General features: G+C 38.9%; 1 long non-coding RNA gene across 1 annotated transcript in view; it reads left to right on the forward strand.

Annotated features, from left to right (window-relative positions):
- The first annotated feature begins 614 nt into the window (after positions 1-614).
- LOC126394108 (uncharacterized) overlaps positions 615-24,481 on the forward strand; it is a 34,706-nt gene continuing 10,839 nt past the window's right edge. Inside the window, exons 1-2 of the long non-coding RNA XR_007570349.1 lie at positions 615-1,011; positions 11,298-11,582. This is a non-coding gene — a long non-coding RNA (uncharacterized LOC126394108). The remainder of the gene's footprint in view (positions 1,012-11,297; positions 11,583-24,481) is intronic.

Raw genomic sequence — 24,481 nt, forward strand, 5'->3', positions numbered from 1 at the left:
ACGCAGCAACATTTCGGTGACTAGACCGTCATCAGGGAAACCATATCGAGGTGTAGTCACTGAAATGTTTAGCATTAAAATCATTATTTTTGCAAGTGTGCGGTAGTTTTATTTTTCTAAAAGTTGTGTTCTATTGTCCCTCTCCTACGCACCTTTTTGGAAATAGATGTGCAAAGTTTGTCTTTGTTCTGAGTTCAACACAGTGTGGACAATGAAATGCAAACTTGCTTTTTCACAATATACACACAGAGAACATATATAGAAATATTTAGGCCACTGCTTATTATTATTTATTGCTGTTTCTTGTATTTTTGTATCTTTTGCATGCCTTGTTTTTTTTTTTTTTTTAATCTGACTGTTTCTCTTCTTGACTGCTGCAACACTGGAATTTCTCAATTGTGAGATTTATAAATGTGTATCTTATCTTATCATAGAGTAAAATCAAATAAAACAATATTTACAGTCACCTATATACATATATTTATATACATGTGTGCAAGTGAAGATGAGGAAGTTGCAATAAATAATTAAATAGCAATCAAACAAGTATAAAATGATTAAAAACACATAGAAAAATAAATGAATTACAAATAAAAAAAGGATAAAGAAATAAAAACATTTCATTTTCACCTCAAATGCTACTTAAAACCTGGTTTCCATCTTTCCCACGGGAGCCTGAAGGCAGCGCAGGCAGCCATTGGTCAGCCCTGGCTGTCAATCACAGCTCCATCTCCCTCCCACGTGGTGACGTTTCCGTACCAAAGTAACCAGGCCAGTCCATTACGCACACAAAAGACACAACAAAAGCCCGTGTTGGGAAAAATGAGATCCGTCAGCACCCAAAGGACACAACAATAAGTTCCCATCTGGCAGCGTCACACATGGACCAGAGCCTGGGACGACGACAATCATTTATTTAACTTAAAAAAGACAACAAACTGAAAAACATCTTTCTCTCTTCAGCAGGCAGTTTTCCACCAAGCTGCGTTTTGCTCAGCTCTGATCCAGGTGGTGAGTACAGCAGCAGCAGCAGCAGCAGCAGCAGGGCAATGTTTACCTCACAAAACCTGGTTCTGGTGTCGTGCTGGATTCACAGACTGCATCAGGCTCGGAAAAACAAACAATCCGGGGGGAAAAAAAGCAGCCAGATACTGGTAGCGACACTGTTGCGCTTGAGCTGGCGTCGTTGCTCTTTGTTGGGGATAAACACATTTTAGAAGAGGAGGAGGGGGTTGCAAATCATGTCATGTCAAGATTAAGTCATTTAGAGTATTAAAATAATGTCTAAAACCGCATGTTGCGTTCAGTGTGCTGTTCTGCGGGTTAGATTCAGTGGTGATTGGAGCGAGTCTTTTGTCTGGACACTTCTTCCTGTTAGTGGTTACCAGAGACGCACAGTGTGCTGCCTCTTTGTTTTCACTTTGCTCAGTTTGAATATCAGCTGTTCCTGCTGGGTTACCTGTCGACTCAACTCATAGCACCTTTATTTTTTCATTTTCCTCTGTTTATCCTTTAAAACAGCGTCGTTGAAATCAAAATTTGACTAATGGCCATGTGATGAGGAAGGCTGAAACAAAGAAAGCACAAATTCTAGTGCCTGGAGATGATTTTGTAGGATTCAAGACATCGTTTTAAGTATTTTTTATTTGTTATAGTTGAAGAAATAAACAGAAAATGCTCAAATAAGAGCATAAAAAGTGAACACAAATAAGACCATGTGCTGTCAGACGCTCTGAAGTGAGGAACTTGGCTTCACAGGGGATCAAAACAAACAAAGAAAAAGCTCCACAGACGTTTACTTGTCCTTATTTGGCGTTCATGAAAAAAAGTCAAGTGTGTGCGTCGTGTCATGCTGTCTTAATGCAAATAACAGCATGCTTTTGTCTGTGTGTGTGTGTGTGTGTGTGTGTGTGTGTGATGCACTGCACAAAGCTGATATAATCACTAATGGTGATGATGCTGAAGTGTGACACACTCAAATCTCTTGTTTGTGTGTGTGTGTTTACCTTTCCTCGTGCACGTGCAGCCGGGTTAAACTGGGCTAATTCAGAAAGGGGATTTTGTCCTTTTCATGCAGGGATTATTCCTCAGGCACCTGTGCAGATTATACAGTATATGTATGTGAATATGGCTGGCCTGGGGGGGTCACTGGGTTGCAGGCCGCCAGTTTTCACCTCTCTGCACCTTCCCAGTTGTGTAAATGTGTGTGTTTGCAGAGCAGCCATGCTTCACGTCAGGTCACGGCTGCTTCCTGTTGAGTTGCGGAAGCTCCTTTGTTTTCTCGTCTGGCTGATGGCTTCTGTCTCGGCGCTGCTGCTCTTCCTGTTGCAGCACATTGAGCTTGACTGGAAACTTCTGGGGCTCGTTGTCATTGTGTTTTCACTCTCAGGGATGCAGCAGAGTTATTGTCGCAGTTTTTTTTAACAAGGTGGAACCTTTGTTACGCTTTTGTTGGTGGTTAGAGTGAGTGTCGAGCCTGTGGGCCGAGAGAGACAATGTATTTATGAGACAAAGAGTTTTTTCCTAAACTCAACACTCAGGTCATCTATGACAATGTCTGTCCTTTTGTTATAAATTACAAATACTTTTTCAGATCATCAGGTATCAGGTAGCAAACAATTACAATTTGAGGTCTTTGTACTTTACTCAAGTATTCCCATTTTATGCCACTTTACACTCTACGACATTTTAATAAGAATAATAAGCTTTATTTATACAGTGTCATTAAAAACAAAGCGCTTTATATGTTTAAAACTGGAACAAAAACATTTCAGAACTGCAATGACATTAAAGGAGCAGTGTGTAGGATTTAGTGGCATCTAGCAGTGAGGATTACAGATTGCGACCAGCTGAAACTTCACCTAACTCCCAGTTAGGATTCCTTCAGTGTTCATTGTTCAAGAGGTTTTTACAGTGAGCCGAATTATCCGCAGAGGTCTCTTCTTCTGCAAAACAAACAAACCAGGTGATTGAAAGTGGGAGAAACACTGAATAAAGCAATTTCAAGTTATAAATCAGCGTTTCTGCAATGCTGTTCGGCTCATCGCTAGCCAAGCACCTGCTAATGTGTGCTCACCTTTTTTCCTGATAACTTAAGATCCTGACGTTCATGAGGTTTTTACCAGGAGCTGAATTATCCGCAGAGGTCTCTACTTCTACAAAACAAATAGATCAGGTAATTAAAACTGGTAAAAACACAAAATAAAGCAATTTCAGGTTATAAATCAGTGTTTCCCTGATTCTGTTCAGCTCATCACTAGCCTAGCACCTGCTAATGTGTGCCCACCTTTTTTCTCCGGTAACTTAAGATCCTGACGTGCAGGAGGTTTTTAACAGGAGCTGAAATATCTGCAGAGGTCTCCTCCTCTCCGAAACAAACTGATCAGGTGATTAAATCAGTTAAAACACAGGATAAAGCAGTTTCATGTCAAAAATGAGCGTTTTTCTGATGCTGTTCAGCTCATTGCGAAGGGGGTGCGAACTATGGTGGCAGTCTCTCCAGATGAGGTCCCGCTCCCTATGTAGATATTAACGGCTCTCAAGTAACGAAAACACCTTATTTTCAGGTTATTATACACTAAAGTAAACATACTTATTGTATTATATTGCATTTCTGCCCCCTGAATCCAACACACTGGACCTTTAAATCACACAGCAATACTCATTAAAATGAAAATGAAATTCCCAAAACTAATATAAACATTGAAAGCAATAGCTATAACAAGATAAGATATGATTAATGCCGGTGCATTTTGACAAGTAATTCTAAACATGTCACTGACTCTGAAAGCCTCAGATCCCCAGGCAGGGAGTTCCAGATCGGACGGCCCTGACTCTAAAATCCTGGTCACCTTTAGTTTTGAGCTGTGAGAAACAGGCAGCAAAGCTCTGCCTGAGGATCTGAGGCCATGACTCATGCTCAGCAATGTAGCTGGGAGCTGGACCATGAAGTGCTTTGAAGGTAATCAGTAAAATCTCGAACTCAATTCCAAAACTGACTGGTAACCAGTGAAGACAGGCTGAAACAGGAGTGATGGAATCTTGTCTCTATGGTGTTTGTTAAAAGATGAGCAGCTGCGTTCTGTACCTGCTGAAGGCGTGAGATGGTCTTTGGGTTTAACCCTGAGTACAGTGCAGTGCAACAATATAACCGAGATGGAATAAAAGCATGAATGACCTTCTCAAAATCAGGCCGACAGAGATTTCGAGGCATTTATTGTACTATTCAGTCCACTACATTTATTTGACAGCTTTAGTTAGTTTGTTCATTTAAATAATGAATATAAAAAATAATCAACCAATATATTCTTATGCATCTTTGCAGGTTAAGCTACCCGACAGTATACAAAGTAATTTAATTTATCCCCACCTTCGCCACTTAAGTGATGTATACATCACTTATTATAATTCAGTAATATGATATGCATTATTGTCAATGGATCTATTACTGAACGGGCTCAGGCCCATGGGCCCGAAGTGTCAGGGTCTGGCCGTCACCTGCAAGATGTCACTCAAATTAACATAGGCACTCGAAAAGACCTTGAAGAGATGCAAAGGAACTAAAAAGAGACACAAATTTACCAAAGAAATAAAAAAATGTACTTGAAAGAGACAAAATTACCAAAAAAGACACTAAATATACCTCAAAGAGACACAAAATAACCTAAAAGAGATGCGTAACAACCACAAAGAGATGCAAAGGAACTACATAGAGTCACAAAACAACCAAAAAAAGACTCAATATATCTAAAAGGGACACGCAAATAACCAAAAAAAGACACTAAATATATGTCAAAGAGCCACAAAACAACCACAAAGACACAAATATGCCTAAAAGACTCACAAAACAACCAAAAAAACACGTCAAAGAGACAAAAAAGACACAATATACATCGGGGGGCACAAGATTACCTCAGAGAGATGCAAAGGAACTAAAAAGAGACACAAAACAACTACAAAGAAACACAAAATTACCAAAAAAATGACAAAATGTATGTGACAGAGACAAAATGACCAAAACAAGACACTAAATATAAGAAGAGAAAAAAGAGATGCAAAATAACAAAAAAAAAGATCAAAGAGACAAAATGACCAAAAGAGACACTAAATATATGTCAAAAAGACACAAAATTACTTCAAAGACATGCAAAAGAAACAAAAAGAGACACAAATTGACCAACAAAAGGACACATTATACGTCAAAGAGACACAAAATGTCCTAAAAGAGATACAAAGGAACTACAAAGAGTCACAAAACAACCAAAAAAGGACACATTATACGCCAAAGAGACAAAATGACCAAAAAAGACACTAAATATACATCAGCGACACAAAGTGACCTCAAAGAGATGCAAAAGAAATTAAAAGAGAGACAAAATGACCAAACAAAGACACATTATACATCAAAGAGACAAAATGACGAAAAAAAGACATAAAATTTACCTCAAAAAGACACATAGTCACCTCAGAGAGAGACAAAATGACCTTAAAGAGATGCAAAATAACTACAAAGAGATGCAAAGGAACTACAAAGAGTCACAAAACAACCAAAAAAAGACTTATACTGTCTGGTTGGTCTGTGCCTGGGGGAAATAAAAGATCATGAGGTGCACAGAAAATATATTTTCTAATATATTTCTGTAGTAAATATAAGAAGTGAAAGCCTCTGTGGTTGAGCAGATACATGGCACCACCCAGTCTAATTTTAATCAACAACAAAACACAACATAGTCGACTCACTGGTGATCCATGACAGCAGTGCAGCCATTCACTCAGCGGTCACTGCAGCCAGGTACTCACAACCTTCACTTAAAGTACTATTATTGTGATGTATGCATAATTAAATTAAAACATGTTGCACCTCACAAGCTAGTTGTAACATAGAGATTAGTTTTACCTTAATTTGTACACCCACTAACTGCTGCTTTGACTGTTGTGTGGCTAACTGACAAAGCCACCCTGCTGAAAAAAACAGCATCGATCAGACCAGCATGGACCAGCAGACATTATGCCGGTCCATGCTGTTTTTTTCAGCAGGGCAACGTTAGCTTGCTAACATATGACAGTTATAGTGAAAAGTAAAACAGAAAATGCCTGAAACTTTATGAAACTTGACAAATGCTGTCTAATATTGATGTTACTCTTAAAGATGTTAAACCACAGTTCACAAAGATAACAAATGTGCCTCTAATTACAAAGTAATATGTCAATAACAGTTTGACTAGATAAATAGCTAATTTCACGTTAGCGTAAACTGGCTATTTCCTGCTCATTCTAAAATGTCTGAATACTCTAAACTTTAAAACACATCTTGCTCCATGTGTGTAGACACTAAATACACAAAACAACACCTACATTTACAAAAGATTTTTTTTTTGCCCCTTTGAAACAAATTTTTGATATGTGTAACTTTAATTTAACGTCTTGTCCCTTTTACTAGCTAAGTGTGGCTACACATTTTCACAATTACACATCAGACTCAATTAGACGTCTGGTGTGGTTTATTTATTTTTTAATAAAGTTTTAATTTAATAAAGTTTTTTTAAAGTTAGTTCGTAAGGGTCCTCGAAAAAAAAGGGGTTTTCATAACAATTAATCCAAGTTGTGAGTACCATTTTTAACAGGATAAAGTGGCGTTGTGTCGGTATACCTGGTGCCATAATCCTCTGTCGGAGCTACATCAAATGAGCGATTCATAATTGATATATAATCTGAAGCCTAATTTTTAAATAAGTATTATTCATACTGGTTTAAATAAACAATTTGATTATATTTCCTGATTTTGGCTGACAGTTTTGTGTGAAAGTAATTAAAGGCCTGTCCCAAATATAGGCCTGTTGATTTCAGTTATTTAAGCAAATAATAGCCTGGGCTATTAATTGAACTTTAACAGTATGCTATTTTGTGATCCTACCTTGGACAGCGCTAGGGGTTTCTTATATATGCATTGAAGTCTTGAGCAGCTAAAACATTTATTATGTTTCATGATGCAACCTATTTTAGGAAATCAGTAGTTTGAAACTAGCTAATTTAGAAGAAGCTTCAAACTTAGGGGGTGATCACACAGAAATGAGACGCTAGAGACGCGGATGCTTCAAAGACACTTGAAACGCTGGAAGCGCTTATTCAATGCGCGCTAGCTACTGGCGTCTGACGCTCAAAAAAGTTGAAAATATTTTAACTTTTCAGCGTCTATGCACGTTTTTGTAGACGCGCGTCTAAAAAGACGCCAGAAAAACGCTCGTCTAAAAAGACGCTTGAACGCCAGTCAGACGCGCCGTATCATAGGAAAACAATGGTTTTACTGGCCTCGTGTTTCTAGCATTTCATCTCGGTGTGATCGCTCCCTTAGTGATGGAGTGATGTTAATGGATTTATAAAAAGCCAGTGCAATATAATCCTGCATTCAAAAGTTAGCTAAAGTAGACTTAGCAAAATATAGCGTACTTTATGTATCAGGAGTAGTAATTATGCAGCTTGAAAAGCCCCCCTTGTTACATGTCATCCCCCCTCTCTCTCTCTCTCTCTCTCTCTCTCTCTCACCTGTCTGTATTAAGCTGTACTATCAATTAAAGGGGAAATGCCCAAAAAATAATCTTAAAAAGTGTCTAAAGTCAGCAAACTGTTCTGTTTTTTTAGCGGTGAATTAAACTTTGCGCTGCAAGCACACAGATAAATTAAGTAAGTTAACAACCAGCTGGTGAGCATTGAGCAGCTAGAGAGCCAGATTATTTTTCACAGGATCTGTGGAAACTGTATAAGGTCATCATTGAGCGGCAACATCTGGGGCTAAAAAATGAAGTCAACATGGAAGCGCAAAATACTGCAGTTCCTCAAATGGCCACTTGAGGCTGGCTCCAAATCAGAGTCAATCCCCGGTGACCCCCATATTAAAATTCCAAACTTTGTAGCAGAAAAAAAAATCATTTTTACAGCCTGTTACAAAAACTGTGGGGAAAAACTGTGGTCTCTATGGCTAATTTCCCTCTTCATGGCAACTGTACAGAGGGCGAATTTTTATGTTACTCACTTGTTTACATTTTATTCAGGCTTAAAGTTACGCATAATTAAGGGAAGGCGTCTTTTAGTGACAGGCTGTCATAGTGTCCTTGGCTTCTCAGTTACATCCACTCCTCGCTCTTCCACAGTGCCAGCCTCTCGCCCAAATATGGTCACTTCTGTTTCCAAAAAACCCAAGATGGCAACGGCTGAAATGCTAAAAACAGAAGTCCATAAATCAGTGGGTGACGTCATGGAAACTACATCTATTATTTTTACAGTCTGTGGTCATAATTTGTCTGATTTTGTGTTAATAGCTTGTTCTGCTGTCCATGAGTGGCCAAAAAAAAACTATTAATGCAGCGTTACCAGGTAGTTAAACTTTATTTTGTACAGGTTAATGTAATCTAAAGAATTACGATAGTACAACAGTAAAACAATTAAAGATTAATGCACACAGGAAATAAAAATGTTATATTATAAAAAAATAAAATAGATAACAGGAAGTAAAACACTTTAAAACAGGTTCAGTAAAATTGTTACTGTAGCTGGATGTGGTTAAATCACCTCAGATCAAATTCAGCTTTATTTCCACGATGCCTTCTGAGCAACACGAAGTGCTTCACACAGAAATGAATAAAAAAGATCAATAAACAAGATGCAACGTAACAGTAACAAACAATAGGAAAATAAAAAAGTAACAGGCTTACTCTATGAACAGACCTCAAACCTCAGTGTCCACTTAAAGACACCAAACAGCCATCATCTCAGTGTTTACAGGAACAGCCTTTTAGTTCCCACTCACTGCGAACCACGGACACAAACAAAACGATTAATAATGATAATTTAATAGACGAGATAAATAAAAAGGGTCATAAAAGGCAGCATGGAGGCAGCAGCGTTTAAGATTTATTTGTCATTTTTTAATAATGAGGTACGTCTTGACATTTATTTTTGAGGAAACAGATTGATTCTCCAGCTTTAAAAGATTAAATATGCACATTTCTGGTATGGGTGTAAGCATGAATCATATTTGATCAGCTGGAATCAAATTTCTTGCCACACCAAAGTCCAGACAGCAGCAGGAGGTGAAGCAGGTCTACGTTCTGGTGCATATTTGGCGTAGTTGTACACCTGCAGAGATGTTTTTGTCAACCGGAGTCCCTCATTCATTGTGTCTTGGCTGCATTGTCTCATCGTCTATTCTAGTCTGTCCTGCAGATGAACTGAACCAGTATGCATTTGTTTCTGTGGCGCTGAATCTCCTGCAGGCAGTAAAACAGGATAAAGCTTCTGTTCAGAGATATTTTCTGTGTTTTTATAATAGAGCTCACCTTTTTTTGTTTGCTTGTTTGTAACTTTTAAAATACAACTCCAGTTTATTACAACTGGAGTTGTATTCTCTTAGTTTTGTCTATAGTTTTATATTAATGATAATATAATAAAACATTTGATTTAAAAGGCATCTTTCAAAACACCCAAGGTCAACTCACAGAGCATACAGCCCAAGAGACATATTGTTGCTGTGATAAAATCAGTTAGATATTGGATATGATAACATTGTACTCACTAGTGCTCAGATCCAGTGGTGGAATTTAACGTAGCGCATTTACTCGAGTACAATTTTGAGGTACTTAAAAGGTGTATTTCCATTCTATGCTACTTTATACTTATGCTTTTCTCTATTTATTAGGCAAATATTTGTTTTACGGTGTCCGTCACTTTACAGATTTAGATTATGAGTACAAAATTTAAATCCCCTTATAAATTATGATGTATTTTTACAGGGTGAGCTACTTAGCAGTATATAAATCCATTAAAATGAGCTCCACCTTTACCAACTGCAACAGTTAGGTGATTAACACATTAATGCATCAATTATTATAATGATATGAGCTTTTCTGCAGATTTTACCCTTTTTTTTTTTTTTTTGAGGATTATTTAACATACGTGTAGATGTCAAAAAAATAAGGTAAAAGGGGGAAAAATACATATACATACATAAAATATAAACACACAAAAACATATACAATATTAGGAAATAACAATAAGCAATGACAATAAATTAAAAAAGCAAATTAAAAAAGAAAAAAGAACTTGTACTTTTGGTATTTTAAGTATATTTTGATGCTAAAACATTTGTACTTTTACTTTGTAAGATTTTGAATACATGACTTTTAGGTCTAACAGTGTTTTTTCTTATGGACAAGATCTTAGTACTTCTTTCATCACTGCAGAGATGTGGGAACGAGATCACTAAAAAGAAGTCCAGCGGGCCAAAAAACAAACACGAGCAGTCAGATGATCTGGCAGATTGTAAACAAACCCTGAGGTTAGCCAAACTTATTTGTAAAGGAAAATGAAGGCAAACAGTGAAACTATTACTCAGACTGTTTGTTGTAAACATGAGTTACAGTTTGCAGACTGACTTCCTGGTTCAGCTTTGACGTGCTCAATTAACTGGGGGGTTCCTTCTAACGTTTCAGCTCTCATACTCGTTTACAACCTGTCTGATTGTCTAAACAATCATGTTCCTTCTCCACATCTGACTTGCTGTAGAGAACAATCACTTAATCATTATGAATAGAAATAACAGCCAAAACTACACAAATAATATTAGAATAAATAGATAAATGCAGTTCAAGGTTGTACTTTCTCGATATATGTATGTAATGCAACAATAAATGTGAATGAACACAGTTAAATAAACTCCGAAATTTGACTTTGGTTGGATACAGTGATGTATAGATGCCAACAGTTAAAAGCATTAAGGCTGGACATTTATGAACCTGTTGTTGCAAAACTAAACACAAACTCTTCTCGCAGTGAAAACAAAGTCTGTAAGACAAATTTATAGATACACAAATCTGCCCTTTGAGGGATTCTGTAAATAATAAATGATTTTGCTGCCGTACAAACAAATAAAAACACCGAACGTTTATCTCGGAGGATAACAAAAATCTCATCCTGCATGCATCGGTCCAGTGAGACAGAAAAGACAAGGACATAAACTATGAACGCTGAAATCGTTTGTCACCAAGTGAAACATGTTGTGTGGCTTTTACATAAACGAGGGTTTGTTTGGCGTGTCATGACATTAAGTTACATCACCGCACAGCCATGTTGGGAGTCAACAACATGCGATTGTAATCACATATTAGATAATTGTAATCAAATGATTGCTCGAGCAAACGAGCTGTGTTTATATTGGAAATGCAATCAAGATCATGAGCTCTAAAAATAGGAAGTATGGGACGTGTCTCTCACCATATCTCCTCTCTTTCCGTTTGGCCCTGCAGGTTTGATTTTCTCCTGTGGTGTCTGTGTGGAGCGTGCCACACACCCACTCCACAACAACGACGGCTTTTGCTTGCATCTTCCAGTGTTTCTTCTGTCAGCAAGTCCAGCAGAGCTGCAACTCTTCCAGTGCCAGCCCTGACACCAGCGAGGAGCCCTGCCCCACTGACATGGTGAAGATGACCAAGTCAAAGACCTTCCAGGCTTACCTGCCGAGCTGCCATCGCACCTACAGCTGCATCCACTGCCGGGCACACCTGGCCAACCACGACGAGCTCATCTCAAAGGTACAGCAGCTCCAGTCCTCCCTGTCCCTGTCCCTGTCCCTGTCCCTGTCACCTTGCAGCATTTCACATGACATTCAGTTGGTCTGTTTATATTCATATACATGAAAAGGCTTTAGAGGGGTTTATAGTCATGTCACAAATCTCCCAGCAGCCATATTTGGTGCCTTCATGAAGGTCATTTGGAGAAAAGTAACACATACATGTAAAAGATATAAAGAAAATGTTGGCACTGTACATTTCTGCAGACCACCAATATGTTACATTTCAATGCTTCTAAAATGACGTAGTATATGAGCTGACTTTGTCAACTGGAGGCGGAAGAGTTGGTGGATGGCGTGACACAGAGGTGAGATGCCTGACAGTTGCAGACCACTGTTGCAGGCAAAAAAATCCAACAAAGCCGGGTGGGATGTAGCGAGTCATCGCTGTGTTTCCATCTGCTTTTTAAGCATGAAAAGTGTCTTTTTAATTGAGACATTGCTGCTTTTCCTGCTGCTATTTGGCCCCTCAAACTGGGTATTTTAAAGCAAAACATGATCTTTTCCTAACTATAACCATGTGGTTTTTGTGCCTAAACCTGGCACACTGACCACATTGTTGTTGAAATGTTAAGTTTCAACGTATCTGCTACATAATAATGTACAAATGTAATGTAGCTGTGGTTTGCAGAAGCATACAATGCCATCATTTTTGTTGCTATTGGGTAGTAGAAAGACTGATAAACTGAGTGTAGACACATTAATTATGTTGTCACAGCAAAGTCAATTCATTTCAATGGCTGAAATTCGACTAAATTTGCCCCACTGACTACCACCAAACTGGCAAGAGTAAAATGTGACTAATGCCTAATTTCCACTGCATGGTTTGACTCGATTCACCTGACTTTTGGTACCAGCTTCTTTTCTCTACTTTGTTTTCCACTGCGGGTAGAACCCTCTTAGTGTAGGCGGGATTCTCAGCTGATCGCCACAGCACCGCTGCATGAAACTGCTGTGACATCATCTTAAACGTGACACTGGCTGGATCATTTCATCAGCAACCAAACTGAGGATCGTCTGCACTTTGTCAATTATACGGCTTAGTTTTGTGGTTTGGTCGAGTTGAGCCGTGTCATGCCATGCAGTGGAAATGCAGTGTTATTGTTCTATTAGCGACCTACCTTGCTAACTGGCGGTTACCTTGACAGTTGTGACTGGCATTAGCACATTTCCGAATGTCTTGCAGTTCGCTCACCAGCTGCAGTACAGTAGTGTGCAAATTACAGTATCTGACATCTCCTACTTCATTTGCAAGGATCACAAGTGCAGCAATGTTAGTGTGAAGTGTTGTTTTAGCTCTGGTTTGGTCTCCACCAACTCTTGACAATGATATCTGGATCTTTAGTTGCTAAATGCTCCATATGTTTACCAGCTAGTCACTAACTTTGTGTGTTTGCTTTTTGGCGCTGGGTGGTTAGTGTACACTATGGTTATTGGCACTTGTTTGTTCGAAAACAGTTACAGTAAATGTGCTGTATAACCTGAAAAACAGAGGCTAAAAAGCAGAGCTGCAAAGTTGTCTTTCTGTGTGTTTGTTTTGAGTGGTGACTCCTTTTCTCCTGTCTCCAGTTTGTCAGGGTACTACAAAGTTCAGCTGTTGCATTAAAAGTTTTATGGCAATTTTATCCAGTTTTTCATTATTCAAATCAAACGCTGATAAATCTCCAGACTCGTCTGGATATTGCCTATCTCGGTCTCATTAATCATCTTTTGCACGACATTATGAGTCATGATGATAAAAATTTGACGCCGTCCTTGTAATATTTTGGAAATGAATAAATCTCCGCTCGGCTAAACTGTGAATTCTTGGCAGTGATTGAGTGTTGTCCTCTGGTATTAGTTGTGGCAAATGTCTCTTTGGATTTGACAGCAATATAATTTTATTTGATGCTCACCTGCCTTATTGCATCTTCGAAGCTCGTGTACCTGTCTGCTCTTGCATCTGTATTTTATTTCTACTGATAAATTCTCAGAGGCTTCGATGACAGCCGCTGCTGGTGTTATTACTGAAGTCGGTTTCTGTGGTCAGTCTTTTAAAGTGTGACTGTCTCGGCTATTTTTGTTTCTGTTGCTGTTTTTGAGTAAAATAAAAACAAAAAAAATTAAAGTGCTGCTGCTGAGTCTCACTTAAACCTCAGAGGTTTACTTTCAAAATATGAGATAAAAAGTCAAGACAATCAGGCTTCAGATTTGCCTCACTGCCCACGTTTCTTATGAACTCAAGGAAATGGACTGCATGGTCGTTTTTTTGTTTTTATTTGGTTGTGTTGTGTCCTCCCAGTCATAGGGATACTCAATACTGCTGGACACAGAGCTCGAAGGTGTCCTCAGGGCGACAACCAATGACTTATGTATTAATCTATGGGCTATTTTTTGATTAACTTATTTTTATAAGTCTGTTATTATCAGAAAATAAGCATAGTGCTTATGGCAGGTTCTCAGTGCCCAAATTGCTTAATGTAAGATAAGATAAGAAGATAAGACCTTTATTTATCCCGAGGGAAACTGTAGTGTAGCGGTTGCAATACAAAGTAGGAAAAAGTGCAAATCCAAAATATATTAAATATATGCAATGCCAAAAAACAGGTCAGCAAATGGATTATTAAAGCTGGGGTAGGCCGTTTAATTTTGGAGTCACTGGGCAAAAATCCCATAACAGACTTTGAGCATGCTGTATTTGAAATGGACTGTGAGAGCAGTAGACTTCTGCACCTCCTTTTGGCTCTGCTTTCATGATTTAGGAAATTTAGCCCTAGACGGGAGACTTTGGCCAATCACAGGTCATTTCAGAGAGAGGGCGTTCCTATTGGCTGTTGTACAAATGTACATGTCAGTTGTCTCCGTCTCCTCTGTGGTCGTCTTGTCCGTGAGTCCATCAACGTCTCCACGGCTTGTGCAACTGTAAACTTATTTCGTCGGCGTTGGCATTTTCGTGCAGTTTTCAAGCTGCTACATCTCTGTAAACAACATCATCTTCCGATTTCCAGCAGATCTTCCTTTTGGTTTGTTTTTGGACACGGCAGTGCTGTTCTATTTCACAAGATGTGTAGCAGCGCTCCCTATCTTATAACATTCAAAACACGGATTGCCGGAATATCTTGTCAAAGGCAGGAAAGCGTTCTGTCATAAATCGCGGAAAATCTTGGCAAAGGCGATTGGCTGGGATAGTGTTAATGGCGAAGAATCCTGCAGTGAGTTGCTATTCCAGCATTGGCAACAACAGCCTACACTGCAAAGCCAACCAAAAAAAGGAAGGCGGACTTATCAAAGCGAGTCTGACAATTAATAAAGTAAAATACGTGTCAATATTGGTGAAGTGTTGCGGAGATGGAGAGAAAATGTTGCTAATAGTTCAGCTTATGGACCTTCAGTTTATGTAGCTAACATTAGCTAGAGCCTTGAATCGCAGTGTGTCCTCGGCCTCAGACTCAGCAGCCCCTGAGACGGTACCTCTGCCAGCGTCTGCAGCAACTGAACATCATCATCAACATCATTTAGTTTACAATGATATAAGATGGAAATAAACTGCATATTCACATACTGAAACTTTAAAATGTTTGGTATTTTATTTGGTAAATCATTTAATATGAGTAAAATTCTTGATTGTTTTTTTTATCAATTGACTTAACATTTCAGTAATAGATGTTGTAGAAGGTTTTTTACACAGAGGTGGTAAAGTTTTGGCTTTAAGAAACTGTAAAAAGAGCGAAACATTTTAAACAATGGAGTTCTTGCTCCTCTGGTTTCTCAGAAATAAGACATGTCGGTTGTTTAATGCAGTGTTTCTGTCAGACTGTTGTCAGAGAATCTCATCTCTGTGAGACTGTGACCTGAAGTGAATCCAAATGACATTTTTATTATAAGTGTCAGAAAGTGTCTGGCTGTGCTGGTCTGAATTTTAAATGAGTTCTTCTCAAAGTAATATTCAGTGGTAAATGCCTTAAAGATGCACCAGAAAAGATTTTCAGTATTGCTGGGAACAAATCTTGACATTGAGCTCTGAGTTAAAAGGTCTTTTGGAACATAATGCTCTGCGGCCTATCATACAGGAAGTCTCAAGTGCAAAATGATTGTGTGTAGACTTGTTTCAGCCTTTAAGTGCATTTTCGCCTATTTGTTTTTACACAGATTTTACATTTGTGGATAGATTTTGTGGAAAAGTTGGCATATCAAAAAAGAGGTGATGCTATAAAAGTTGATGGAAACTGTACTGAGACCTTAACGTCACAGTACTTCATCTTCTCTTTCTTCTGCTGCAGACAAAACATTTACATCTTGCTGCCACTCATAATTATAAGCCTTTACTCCATCAGAAAGCCCCGGACATGATAAAAGTGGATGTCGGGGGTGTGCTGCTGCTGGATTAGCTGTGAAACCCTGTCAAGAGCTCTTGAATATCTTCACACAAAGTCAGTTGATAGAGATGAGCATTAATTCTCTCTTTATGTTGCACATATATCAGAAATTGGCTTAAAAATGTAAAGGAAACATAAGATATGATATCACTGAGTTTAAAGGTTTTTTTGATCCAGTTTAGACTTACCACCAAGATCAGATGATTTGAATTGAGTTTCTGGGGTTTCTGGTGGCTTACGGTGCTTTCACACCTGCCCTGTTTGGTTTTGTTCAATCAAACTCAAGTTCGCTTGCCCCTTAAGTGCGGTAGTTGTCCCTCCATTGTGACATTATAAAGTGTCACATTTATCTTGCAAGTGTACTCTTCTTCAACGTTTGCTTTACTTCCTGGATTTTTCCCACATGGAAATTCTGACCAATCAAGAGCAGCTTTCTCACGCAAGGCTGTTGATCTGGTCCTCTTGTAAATGCTGCCGTGAGAACACGAACCAACTCTAGGCAATTATACAACTTTGTGACAAAATTAGTCCCTGATTCAGACCAAAGGAGACGACTCTAGGTCTGAGGGCACCATTAGTGGGTGGAGCTGGTGTCCCAAGTGCGGGGACAGTGTCCTTGCTGCAGCAGCTGTGCGGTGTCGTCTCCTCTCTCTCCCCCTTTCACACTTGGACTGTCCTATCTAATACAGGCAAAAAGCCAAAAAAATAATCGTATATATGGTATTAGTGCGCAGCACAGTCGTCTTGCAGCCCCCCATTACCAGTCGCCTGGCAATTCACACCAGAAGCGCATTTTCTCCGCGCCAGTTAGCCAATCAGCCAATCAAAACACATTGAAAATGCAACAAATACAACATATAATACAAAAATCCACAATAAAACAACAACTATTCATTCGTTATCGTATAGCCCATGTGTCCCTCATATTGTGCAGCCATAAGCAGGACGTCAGTTCTCAATCTCCTCTTTGATATTTAAAAACATCCCTCTGACACTGGACACAAAATATGTAAGGGATCTTTTATCATCACACACTTGCCGTTGAGCTCTTATCAAAAGTCGACACCACCAGTTTGGTCCTTTAAAAAAAAACAACTAATTTTTAACTCCCAGTCGAATTCTCCCCATCATAAACTACTATTGATAGGTTTGTGCCCACCTACACATAAATCCTCCCACATCCTGTCCTCAATAATTATCAGTCCTAGCAGAGACAAAAACAAACACAGAAAAACTAATTTTACAGTCAGATCACACGGTAGGATGCTGACGATTCAGCCCATTTCCCCAAAGTGAAATTGTCCTGTCGGGTCTGGTCATTTATCCACCCATGGAGAGTGACGAATCTGAACCAGAGTGAAATACAAACAGGAATTACATCATCTGGTTTCTTTTGCTGTGAGGCATAACAGTATCAATTTGTTGCAGGGTTTCTGGGTATTGAAGTCCACATTGTCCAAACAGTTGCTGACATTTGGAACCACAAACATGCACAGCTGCCACAGTGCTGCTTTTAATGCCGACTGTAAATCGACAGCTGGTGAGCTGTAAGTAAGCAAAGTTTATAAACTATCAGATGAACCGGAGTTGCAGTGACTGAAGCAATGACCTTTATGTGTTATAATAAGACAGTGACAGTGTGCTCCCCTTGTGTTGCACTCTCACTACGCTCTAAGCTGATTATTCAAATGGCAAAGATGATCAATCTATGTGCTCGCCATCTCCATGTCGAAATCCATTTGCCTCCTGCAGCTCAGAGATTTGGAAGCTCGCAGCTTGTTAGTGCAAGCAGGAAGACGAGCTCGGTAAACAGCTCTACCACCAGACTGTGTTGTTCCTTTCAGCAGGATCAGAGGCCTCAAGATGGTAATTTTGGAGTTGTGAAGTCTGCACAACAAGGATTTCACAGGGTTTTAATTGTTAAAGGCCGTCGTTAATCACGCCGATGAGCCGTTGGCCAAAGAGAGGGACTATTCTCATTTATCTGCGCCTCACTTAACCTGTCCAGAGCCGTGTCAGATATGCGGATTAATTGTCTCACAGCAGAAACTGTGTGACAAGGCAGTGTGAGGTGTTTTATGATGAAACACAGGGAGGTTTTATTGGCCTGTACAGCAAGTTAAATTGTTGCTGCAGCAAATTTTAACTGGATGCGGAAAACAAAAATGAATAAGAGGTTAGAAACCAAGCGTCATACAAATATCCTTGAGTTCAAACACAATAATAATGCAGAGGAAATATGCAAGATACAAGAAAGAAGATACAAATTTAAAGCCTTGAACTGCCAGACAACTGTTTTTCTCCTGTCTGATTCACATCCTCTTGTTTGCAATCAGGAAGTTCATGGGTTTTGAGAGGCGACATAAAAGAAGGAAGAAAACACCACTAATGATAATAATGAAACTGAATATATGTGACAGAGTTCATACAGAGAATGTAGCTCAAAGTGTTTCGCATAAAGGAGAATTGGTAACCTAAAGAGCATGCTCACAGCAAAACGAAGACCAGTGTGAAACGCTATGTAAATTAAAAGTTGAAAAAAAGAGTTGTTTTCAATTTATTGGATTTATAAGAAGAAGAAAGAAGAAAATTGTTTAGGAAAAGTAACAAAAAATATGCGTAAATAGAATATATACATAGAAATAAAATGCATTTTTTAAATACAGCACTGATGTGATAAAGCCAAAGATTATTGTCTTGATTCATTATTTGTTTATAAAATGTCAGAAAATACTGGAAAATGCACATTACAGCTTCTTAAAACAAGTATTTTCTGACCAGCGGCTTTCTATCATGTAAAGTCCTGGTAAAGTAAAATTAGAGATTTCTTTCTGAACACATTACACATGTTCACCATTTCTGTGTCCAGGACTTTTTTGGGCCGGCCCGACATCATGGCTCGATGATCTACCACAAATTACACATTTAAGCAGCTCCCAAATACAAACAATAGAGTGTGCCAGGGCTGACGTCAAAACCCGGAAGTTTAGCATTGCGCTGGTTCCCGGAAGAGAAAGTGAATGTGATTTTTGCATTGGATTATGTCAGAAAATAAGCTCTGTGGCTAACTCAAGTTTATGATACTTACAGGTTTTGTTCAGTGAGATAATCTTCACATATGAACACCTTTCATACCGCATTTGAAGCTTAAATGCGATCGCCAGAAGTAAAAAGCTAACGTTAGGCTTTAACGGACTACATGACTACTCCACGGTCGCATGACTCTTGACGTCACCGCCACTAAGCTTTCAACTGATTTCAGCCGCTTTATTTTAAAAACATTGTATAATGGGGAAATCGGACTGTTTAAGCTAAATAAGAAGCTGTCATGGCGGACTGCCAGCACTCTCACCTGTTTGGGGGTGATGACGTTTAATGTCCCCGACAGGGTTTGTAGTCATATTGAGCATCTTGTTAGCAACCGCCTTTTTTACGACATGTAAAAGCTTCAAAATTCACAAGTAGGGTATTTACTGACGTGTGTTATGTCGTAGAACAAAACCTGAAACTCGCTTAAGCTTTTGTTAACCACAGACCTTATTTGAGGTATTTTACCAAAATCCCATTCAAAAAACGTATTGACTTTTAGACGAGAGAACCGGAAGTGCTAAAAGCGCTAATGGAGTTCCAGGTTTACTGGCACACTCTATGTCCCCTGGGATCTATATAGTATATATAAATCATCAGGTGATTTCCTTCTTTTAGTAAAATCCTAAATGATTGAGTTGTTTTTTTCCACCTGGACCTTTATGCGTTGCCATTTCTCCTCTAATCATCACGCTGTAACTTGTGACAGGCTGTTATGATACCACAACTGTCACACATTCACATATACCGAGTTACATAGGTGTACATTACGGTTATGACAAAATCACTTGACGACACCGACTCCTGTGTGCGCATGGCGAGAGAGGAGAGGGAGAGACGCTGTGCTGCTGCCAGAGGAGCCGCTGAATGAGTTCCCTCTGAGCAGTACGTCACTAAAAGAGTCTGAGAAATCCGGGGCTGTTCATAAAACATTCAGGACGCCACAGTTTATTCCACACTACTGAAGCTGCTCCTCTTTTTGGAACCACCGTGGGGTCGGTAATAATTTTGCTTTCAGCCATGTTTGTTGTTGCCGTAGGTAACAGTATGACGTCAACATGTCAACAAGTCAAAATATCACGGTATGATTATTTTCATATGATACTAAAAATTATGCCGGTATTATCGTGAACAAGATGATATGACACACCCCTAGTGTTCATTGTTTAGAAATGCTCATTACCTCTTAGCTAATGTTAGAACTCAGTTTAGCAGCAATCCAAGGAAAAAATTTGACAATGATCACACAAGTTTTTGTGATTATATCAATATCATAATGTGGGATGGTGTTCTCTCACTGACAGAAGGGAAAGACACTTCCTGCTTTTTGTTTATAAGACATTGCTAGGCAAGTTACCCTTCTCAAATCCATCTCTCATCACACACACTCACAGGAATTTTTTGTCCCTCGAAACTCTTCAGATCAGTTCTGAGCTCTGTAAATTAGCTTTTAGTTTTTTCACACCAAATAAATGGAGTTACAAGAGGTATCGAAATCAGACGAGTACATGTCCTTGGATCATTTTAAGTGGATGTTAGATGATGTGGTTTTTATACAGTGTTCCTGCTTTATTGTTATTTATTTATTGTTTTTATTTTCTACATTTTACTGATTTTATTGCTGTTGCTGTTATATATTCTTAATTCGTGGCAGATTTGTTTATTTATTTGTTTTTTTATGTTAAATCTTTTGTCATTTGATAGTCTTTATCACTGTTTATCATTCTTGACAAATGTTGCTGCCAGTTATTTATTTTTATGGATATTTTTCATCATTTTATTGCAGTTGTTATCATATATTATGTATCCATCTAGCCTGTATGAATATAAATTCAGGGCACTAATGTGAAAGAGTTTAATGCTCAGTCGATTTTCCTTGAATAAACAATGCTTGATGATGAATTTATTTATCAATGGCTGCTAGTTTATTGAAGCTACAACATACTTTCAGTACCAGTCTTCATAGAAACACACTATTAAACGTCTGAATGACTGAACAGTGAATTGTTGGGCTGTATCACTGCAGGTTAGCACGTGTTTGAAGTTCAACACTTTCTTGTGGTTCCATGTGGCGTGGAATGAATAGAGGAGCATGTAGTGGAGATGAATAGAGGGAAATGCTTTTACAGATTATTGGCTGCGATGCAGCGCAGTGATACGCCTGTGCCAAAACACCAACTACAGGTCAGCTGTTAAAAGTGTCTGCTTGTACATGAGGTTTTTCTGGATGGTTTCAGAGTCAGCTGGGGGCTCAATGCTGGGGAATGATTGCTGTAGTGATGACCTGTGGTCTTAGATGCTTCAGATAACTGGTTCAAGGGCAGAAAAATCACATGGGGGGGGGGGGGGGGGGGTGCGTAGATATAACAGGGTCAATTATACAGCAGTAATATGTGTAACAAAGTCAAATGTACATTTGTAATATTAAATATATATAATATAAAGGGGTGTCTACCGCCTTATCTTTCTCCTTTTACCGTTGTACACTATGGGAGAGGTTAGCGTCATTGCTTTCGTAGTAATTTCTGTGTTTTACGTGTCACCTAATTTGTGTAGGGGCTCGATTTTATGTGGTCGTAATTGATGGAAGATTTTTTTTTTACCTCTTGCCGTCAGGTATTTTTTCTGTGTTTTATTGTACTGAATTGAATGTAACATGGCCACCCTTTTGCTGCTGCACTCCATGGGAGAGGGGCTCGAGTTCATATGGTCGTAACTGACAGAGGATTTTGTTTTTACCTCTTGCTGTCAGGAATTAACGGAGATGGAAGAAGCTGTAAGTTTGGGGCCATTCAACTGTTGTTCAGTTTACCCAAATAAGTCCAAAACCCAGCTTTTCTTCCCCACTTTATTTTCTTTTGTAATTATTCTTCAGCTGCACATTTGTCTTCCTCAGTGTGACTTATTATGAGCTCTGACTGTTGCTTTCTAAGTGACAGATAATAAGATCAGAGCGAGATATTTATGATGTGAGGCGTCGGTGCTTCTGAGGTCACTATGGGAGAGGCTGAAGATGTTTAAAGGGTGTTTGTGTTTGTTTCTGTCAGTGTCACGCCACATTTTCCTTCGGAGCTGACACTGGAGCAGGAATGCTGGAGAACCAGTAGCACCAGTGAGCTTTATGCACTGGGAAATGCACTTAAATTAGATTTATAGCTGCACAGAAGTTGCATCTAAGGGAGTTCCCCACAGTTTTGACATTGTCAGCTGCATTAGAAGCTAATTTGTGGTTTCTATTTATATAAGTTTAAACTCCTCTTGTGTTGTGGTTCACTTTTAAGACACTGCTATTTAAATATTTTCTTTGTCCTCTGCTGTATGTCTAGACACTAAAACTTCAGTATGATTTAAAGCCATACTTTCCAACATATGGTCATGTTTATTAGCATGAAGCTAAGCTTGGGTTGTTACAGTTAGGGAGAGGTGGAGGATGTGATATTTGCATTCAGACAACACTAAGATGTCAGTCAACAGTTCAGCAATCTCCATAATCCTGTTAGAAGATAATTAACTTTAAAGTAGTTTTAAAAACCCAACAGGAACACCTCCTTTGCTACAACCTTTTACGTCAGATAAACTCTTGCAACAAGTGATTGGGTTAAAAGTAATGTTGCAATCACTTGGTGTTTGTCTTTAAGAGTCGTTCAGACTGCCAACGTAAGGAGAAAAAAAAAGAAATATATAAACCTTCAGGAGGGTGTTATATCACACACCAAAGGCCATGTGTTTGATGAAGAAACAGTTGCATCATCTAGCCACTAAATTGATCATGAGATGCATCATCAAGACATGTCAGGGGACAAACTTCTCCATGCTGTGCTAGCAGTGTAGCATCCAAATCCAGCCTTCACTGTGCTCCACTATTATGTAACTCCACAGCCAGTCTGTAAACCGCTGCTGTAGTGAAACCATCTCTGCATGTTTGTACCTCAGATTTCCCTGTTTGTAATCTGCTCTGTTGGCAAATGTCTCACCTCAGTGCAATGTTGGCTTTCCGGCTTGTGTCTCATTGTGCTTTGGCTGTGCAGACTTTTGCAGAAAGCTCGAGTCCACCAGACAAACAAACTAGGAGAATTTGTTTCTCAGATATTTTAAAGGAACAGGTACTGCACAGGTTTGGAAATATGCTCTTAAAGCTATGTAGTCGGTTGGACATGTTAATTAAACCCACTTGTGCAGCATGAGGTCACTACTAAGGACAAACTTTTCCCTGAAATCGTTGGATTGTAAGCAAGAAGATTGGTAATTACATTAAATGCAAACCCTATCTGTATGCTTGGGTTACAATTTATCAGCAGTCCATTCACCAGAGGAAAATGTTGGCATTGTACGTTCCTGCAAGCCATGATATTATTACATTTGCACATTTCATACATGTCATATCAGCGTTTCTAAAGTGACAGTATATGAGCTGACTTTGCCATCAGGAAGTGGAGTGCACGGTGGATGGTGTGTCTCCTGGGCAAGATGCCTGCCAAGCAGCAGACCACTGTTCAGGACCAACAAACAAAAAAAACAATCATGCGAGTCATTGCTGTGTTTCCAGCTGCTTTTTAGCCACCAAACATGGGTGTGTTTTTTAGCGGCCTGTTGCTGTGTTTCCAGCAGGGGCAGTGGCACAGAAAGCAGGTGTCTTTTCAGAGACGTTGCCACCTTTCCAGCAGGGATCATGTCCCCAAAGCTGGGTATTTTAAGCCAAAACATGATCTTTTTCTAACCATAACCAAGTGGTTTTTATGCCTAAACATAACCTCACATTAAACACAGCATTGTTGAAATGTGAAGTTTAAACATCAGTGGTTTCCAAACTTTTTGTGTCCAAGGCACACCAAAGGGCAAGTTGAAATCTCAAGGCACACCTGTATTTATATCTGTGCACAATAGCTTCTATTTGACATCACTCTTATCACAGCTGTTAAGACAATAAAAACTGACAGTTTTTTTTCCCATTTCTTTCGGTGGAAGGTCATCTTTGCTGGTGTTTGGTGTCATTTCCTCCGTACAATAAAGTGATCCATTGTACGTCTCACAGCTCTCTCCTTTAAAATGCTATTATCCCTCACACTGACTGTCAATCAGGGCTTTGGATGGGTCACACATTTATATTTCCCACACGCAAACAGCGACATAATATTTTTTAGGTAGAGTTTGCGCACAACATACTGATACAGTCAATTAAAAATTCATTCAAAACATTTTGTGTAGGTCCAGTTGAATATTGCAATATAATATGTGGTTGGCATCACAGCACACCATTTGAGAAACACTGCACTACATGATAATGTACAAATGTTACGTATCTGCAGTTTTATAATATATATATAATGCTAACTTTTTTTTTTTTTTTTGGCGACTGGGTTGGTCTCAGTAGTGTTAGCCTATGGGCAAAAGTGGATAAAAATCTGTCTTTATTCATATT

This window comes from Epinephelus moara, chromosome 8 (assembly GCF_006386435.1).
Source record: "Epinephelus moara isolate mb chromosome 8, YSFRI_EMoa_1.0, whole genome shotgun sequence".
NCBI lineage: Eukaryota > Metazoa > Chordata > Actinopteri > Perciformes > Serranidae > Epinephelus > Epinephelus moara.